This window comes from Trifolium pratense, linkage group LG7, assembly GCF_020283565.1.
Source record: "Trifolium pratense cultivar HEN17-A07 linkage group LG7, ARS_RC_1.1, whole genome shotgun sequence".
NCBI lineage: Eukaryota > Viridiplantae > Streptophyta > Magnoliopsida > Fabales > Fabaceae > Trifolium > Trifolium pratense.
This window is the reverse complement of record NC_060065.1, coordinates 19043668-19049667: the sequence shown is the minus strand read 5'-3', so window position 1 is coordinate 19049667 and position 6000 is coordinate 19043668.

Below are 6000 nucleotides of genomic sequence, written 5' to 3'. Positions count from 1 at the left end.
TAATTCTTCTTAAAAAATAGAAGCTGTTTTTTTTCTTACTACAAACTTTAAAAATTGTAGTTTGGCTTAACTTCTTACTTCTAAGAAAAAATAAAAGGAAAAAAAGTTAGGTCAAACGGTACCATAGTCTAACAAATTAAATCCAAAATATTTCTAGTCAAATTAAACAAACATAACATTGTAGGTCCAGGGTTAAGGAGTTGGAGGTCCGGGGTTAAACTAGTTGAGCTAAGGGTTAATGAGTTGGAGGTCCAGGGTTCAAGCCTTGGCAAGGAGAAAAACTAACATAACATTGTAATACTAACAATTTGCTTATAAAAAAGAAAAACAAAAGTAGTAAGGCTCTGTTTGGCAAAAATAGCTTATGGATAATAAGCTAGCTGATAGCTTATGGTTGATGTCTGATAGCTTCTAGCTGATAAGCTGATTGAAGTGTTTGGTAAAATTAGCGGTTTACCTGACTGATAAATATAAAATGACAAAAAATGACATCTTTAATTCAATAAATTTTTTTATCAAATTAATACTATTTAAGATACTTAAAATTTAATATTTAAAGTTTATTTTTTTTTACAATATTATTAAACTAATTTTTATATGTTGAATTTTTTTTAAAAAAATTATTTTCATTTCAGTTGATATACTTTATGAAAAAATAACAACAAAATATATTCACAATTTAGTGTAATGGTTAATTATAGTAAGATAGGTTGTTTCAAAAAAAAATTATAGTAAGGTACGTACCTATGAATTGATAAAAAAAATAAATGTTTTAGCCTTCATATTTGAAAATAGATAATAAGGCAACGTTAAAATATACTATATACATGTGATTTTAAAAGAAGCAACGTTAAAACATGTATTTACTTATTTTATTTTAAATTATAATGATAATAAATTATAAAAGGTAAATGTGGATTTTAGTTAAAATCATAATAAGGGTAAAAGAGGAAGAAAAAATGAAAAGTGAAGTTATAAGCTCATAAGCTACTTGAAATAGCTTCTGAAAAAGAAGCTATAAGTCAGTAAAATAAGCTATAAACACTTTCTGAAAAGACTGTTACCAAACAGGTCTTTCAGCTTATAAGTCATAAGACAAAAGCTAAAAACTAGCTTTCCTGGCTTGCCAAACAGACCCTAAATCTTTTTTTGACTAAAAAATAGTAAATTTTTTTTTTGGTACAAATTTAGTAAAATCTTAATTGTTTTGACTTCAACAATTGAATAATTTGGATTTAAACGATCGAATAAAATATTGTTTCTCAAAAAAATGAATAAAATACTATTAAATGTAATTGATGCATCGAATGGAAAATATTTGACCATATTCAGTTTTTTTTTTTGATGCTCAATAAACTATCTCATTTCATTACTCAATAACAAACAAATACAAGTAGGTAAGGATTCAAAAGTACAGCGGCTAGACCAAGAAATGGCCGCCCTAGCTAGGGTGTGAGCAACCATGTTCGCTTGCCGCTTAACAAACTCAACCTTGAAGTTTGGATTACATAACAGAATATTATTAATAAGGCGAATAATGGAACTAAATTCAGAGCTTCCACCGCGTAAATGACGAATTGCATCCACCACATGATCTGGATTCATTCATATCGTTCCAGACACAGTTGTTCCTATTATTCCATAGCACCCATACTAACATAGCAAAACTTCCTGCTGTTTCCTGACTTTCATTTGAGCAGATATCAAAAATCACATCTGATGCACTGCTAAACCGCTGAAGCCGAGGCAAGATAACCTGCTCTAAACATGTTGATTGTCGAGCTTGACTGCTAGTTGCACATCCGAATAATACATGCCAATTGATGGATTATTTCGCAAGTGAACGAATTACCACGTAGTAATAAAAATATCGATCCACAGGGATTGTGTGATTAAACTAGTCGAAACGTGTTCATAGACATTATGCAAAAACAGAACATGTATGGGGGTTGATTGAGTGATCAATTGGTAGAAAACGAATGCTTAGAGAATAATGGAAAAACGAGGTAGAATCATCGGAATCATCTAGTCTATAGCTAACCGCATGCAACCTACAATGTCATAAGAACTACTCAAGTGTTCACAACTAGATCGACAAATTAGTGAATCGCAATCTCTTGTCAAAATCCACTCTATTCGTTGTCGATACTCCCCCGATCTCTCGGGCGGAAGCTACCTACAACGAATGATATTACCGCGCGTCAATCGTTCGCTACACTCTATGCCTCAATCTCTCGACCGGAGACACTCGAGTGCTCAATGCAATTCAGTTCAGACATTAAATCAATACTCTCGCACGTGACTTAACTCGAAATCATTATAACACTAATGCAGGATTATAAAGCATTAAAATCAGATTGCATTTGATGAACACTATAGAGAGAGTACAATCTTACAACAATTGCAGGTTACATTCAGCTGAACTACATCCTAAACTATCCTAGATCCTACCTCCAAAGGAGTTTAGCTCCTCATCGTTCTTCGTTCGCTTCCTCGCTTCATCGCCATGGCTTGTGAATCCATGCTCTCGATGTGCTTGGAGCTCTCCGCTGGAGTGTTGAATCACGATCTTCAAGTTCCAAAACCAGAATGTAGTGAAAAGTTGCAGAAGTTTTCCAACCCGAAAACAGAATTATGCAGAAACTATATATACAGAATGCAACCACGCCGCGCGCCAGATCTATCACGCCGCGCGTGGTTGCAAATCCATCAACTACGCCGCGCGTGATAACAGAATCACGCGGCGCGTGATCAAGTCAGAGAGCAATCTTCATCTTCAACAAAGCTTCACGCCGCGCGTGGTAAGGCATCACGCCGCGCGTGATAAGAGTGAAAATCTTGGCTCCCTGTGAGCTCCATCACGCGGCGCGTGATGGGCTACGCCCCCAGCGTAGTGAAAATCCTCTATTTCCTGCAATTTTTCCTGTTTTCTTGCAAATCAAGTAATCAAGCTTATGGTTAGATTTCTCTTCTATTTATTGCTAAAAACCTACTAAAATGCATCTAATGTTGCTAAAATAGGCATGGATTAGAGGGTGTGACGATTCGTCATCACAACCCCAAACTTAAACCTTTCCTTGTCCTCAAGGAAACAACTTTTACCTCAAGCTTTCGTGTCAAGACCTTGGCATTTTCCTTAAATTCACTCGAATCATACATACGTGAGACTCACCTGATGATCAATGATCCACCTGCAAACAATGCTCAATTGCACAACCGTTCCCGCAAGACATTTTCAAGTAGTTCACACTTTTCGACCAAGGCTCTATGATTCCATCACACTACTCACATGCACTCTTCAGTTTGGGTAATTCACTCAAATCAACACATCAATGCAAGTCAACAATAATTTTGCAAGTAGTCTAAGAATTCATTCGGTTCACCTTGTGCACACACATTAGAGGTCTTTTAGGGTTATAACGTGGCTTGGCTAGGGTGGATGGTGACATTTTTGGATAAGTAGTAGAAAAACTTGGAGTTAGATCCCCCTATTAGTCAAAGAACATTTCATAAACCAAACCCCTTTTGAAATATAGTGGACTAGAGAACTTTTTCAAAACATCAAACAAAGTTTTGCAATTCTTTGAATTCAAGGCTATCACTTCTTTTCTCAATTTTTTGATTTTTCACATTCATTCATCTTCTTTTTTTTTCATTTCTTTTCTCTTCTCTTTTGCCTTGCAACTTTTGAAATTTTTTTTTTTTTTTTTTTTTTTTTTTTTGTTTTGTGAAAAAGTATTCGATCAAAACTTTTATAAGATCTCTAGTACCCTCACCCCAAACTTTATTTGTTGCTAATTCCAAAGAGCAACCCCAAACTTAGTGGTGAGCAATGCGCATCAACCACTAATTAGGTGCCTAACCTCCAAGAAAGTCATTCCTTTTTTCATCAAAAATTTCTTAAGGTTTTGCAAAAAATAACATTTTCTTTCAGCTCAAATTGGTTAAGCAAAGGATAATTATAAGTAAGGGTGGATAGAAAGGCTCAAAGGTACCAAGGAACATGCCTCGTGTGTGCTACAAAAGTACCAATCAAATAAAAAGACGACAAGCAAAATCGAGAGACAATACATGAGCGGATATCACACATAGAAGAAAAATGAGTGTTTGGCTCAATACCTCTCGGTTGGGTCGAATCAAAGAACCGGTCAAAAAGTGTGCGTTCCCTTCCTTTGCCTCTTGATCACATGAGTGCAACAAGCTATTGCACTGCAGGTTTCACATATCACACACGGAGAAAATCAAGTAATTGATACTCAAGTAACTAGAAGGAACATGCCAAAATATTGAAACAAACTCTAGAAGTAAAAACCATTCCACAATCAAACAAAAGAAGATTCAAATTTAGAGTACACAATTAAAACATCCAGCCAATATCCAAGCAACATCAGAATATTATTACAAACCAACGAAAGTAAAAGACAATTAAGTAAAGATAGAGATAGAGTAGTAGAAGAGTAGCAGCAGCAGCAGTAGAACATCATCACCAACAACGTCAAACCGCGTCATCCGGCTGGCCAGTGAAGTAGTTTGTGAACGGGCTATTCAAATTCAAATTTAGCCCATCCACATCCAGCATTTCCCTCTCCATAGCAGCAGCCTCATCCTGCTAAACCCGGCGTCGCCTCTCGATCTCGGCCAACTCAGAAATTCTCATACCTGAATTATACGCTTGTCTGGCCTGAAAAGATGTCAGCTCCCTCGCCTGATGCGCCTCCCAATCAGTATCAACGGGATACAAAGTCCCGAAAGTAGGAGGAGGGAAAGTAGACCGATAAGTCATCGCCTCGGTGTACATGGAAGAGGCGGTATCAAAGTAAAGATTCGGCAGCTCTGAATATTGAGAAATTTCCATTTGATGCAACATTGAAGCAAGCTGATTCATATCATGAGAGTAACGAGGAGGGTCCTGAGCTGGTATATCGTGAGACTCATACGCCGGATCCCCCTGTTGATCCGGATGGTTACCCTCTTCGAACCGATTAATTTCTTCTTCTTCTCTCAAAGCCTCCTCCCTTGCAGCATTCCCCTCACCTCGGGGCACAATAGGACCTCTCTCAAACTTTTTGATGAAGTATGATAAAGACAATGGACGGACGGGATGAAGATCACCTTCTTGCACATTCATGGGAACATTATTCGCCCTACACAAAGCAGCGATGAGATTACAATGTCCCAAAGTAAAAGTAGGATTCAGATGATTGGCTATTTCATGAAGATCTTTTTGTAACCAATACCCAAGATTAATAAACTTCCCTTCAACCAACAATCGGACCGCGTGCGCATTATCAAGCTGAATCTCTGAATTGTTGCCAACAACCCTCACATTTTTCAACCAAAATTCACCCCAAGCTCGGTGAACCGGATTAAAACTTGTTAAGCTCAACCTTCTAGGGACAGAAGCTGGTGAGTGGGCTAGCCACATTGCTCCCGGTCGACACACTATACTTTTCAGTTCTTCCCTAACTTCAATACCACTCTTGTCGATCCTCTCCCTATCACGCAGAAGTTCACACACACCTCCCGCAGCACAACCAAGCAGATTGTTTATAGTTTCAAAAGAATAACTCACCTTAACACCCCTAACCACCGAAGTATATTCCGGAAACAATGGTTGATCCGGCAAATAGGCATTTGCAAAGAACTCCCTAGCCCACATCTGATTTCCAGGATTCACTTCATCTTTAATCATCAATTTATTAAATTTCTCCCATCCCCTAGACTTTATCTCATTCCCTAACTCAGCTACACCATTCAGCAAATCCTCACCAAAACCCTTCTCTTGATTAATAGTAAAGGTTCGAATTTGTGAGTACCTTTTGTCATGAACTTCACTGATGAAGTGGGCGTGAACCTGTGGCCGAGTAACATTGCTCCGGCGAGGAGGAGATGCTTGAGCGGACCGAGAAGATTGGCCCTTGCTTGCACTCATCTTTGTTCTTGGTTTCTTTGGAGGCTCTTGTGGTGGATTAGCATCACTCTTCTTCTTTCCCTTTCCGG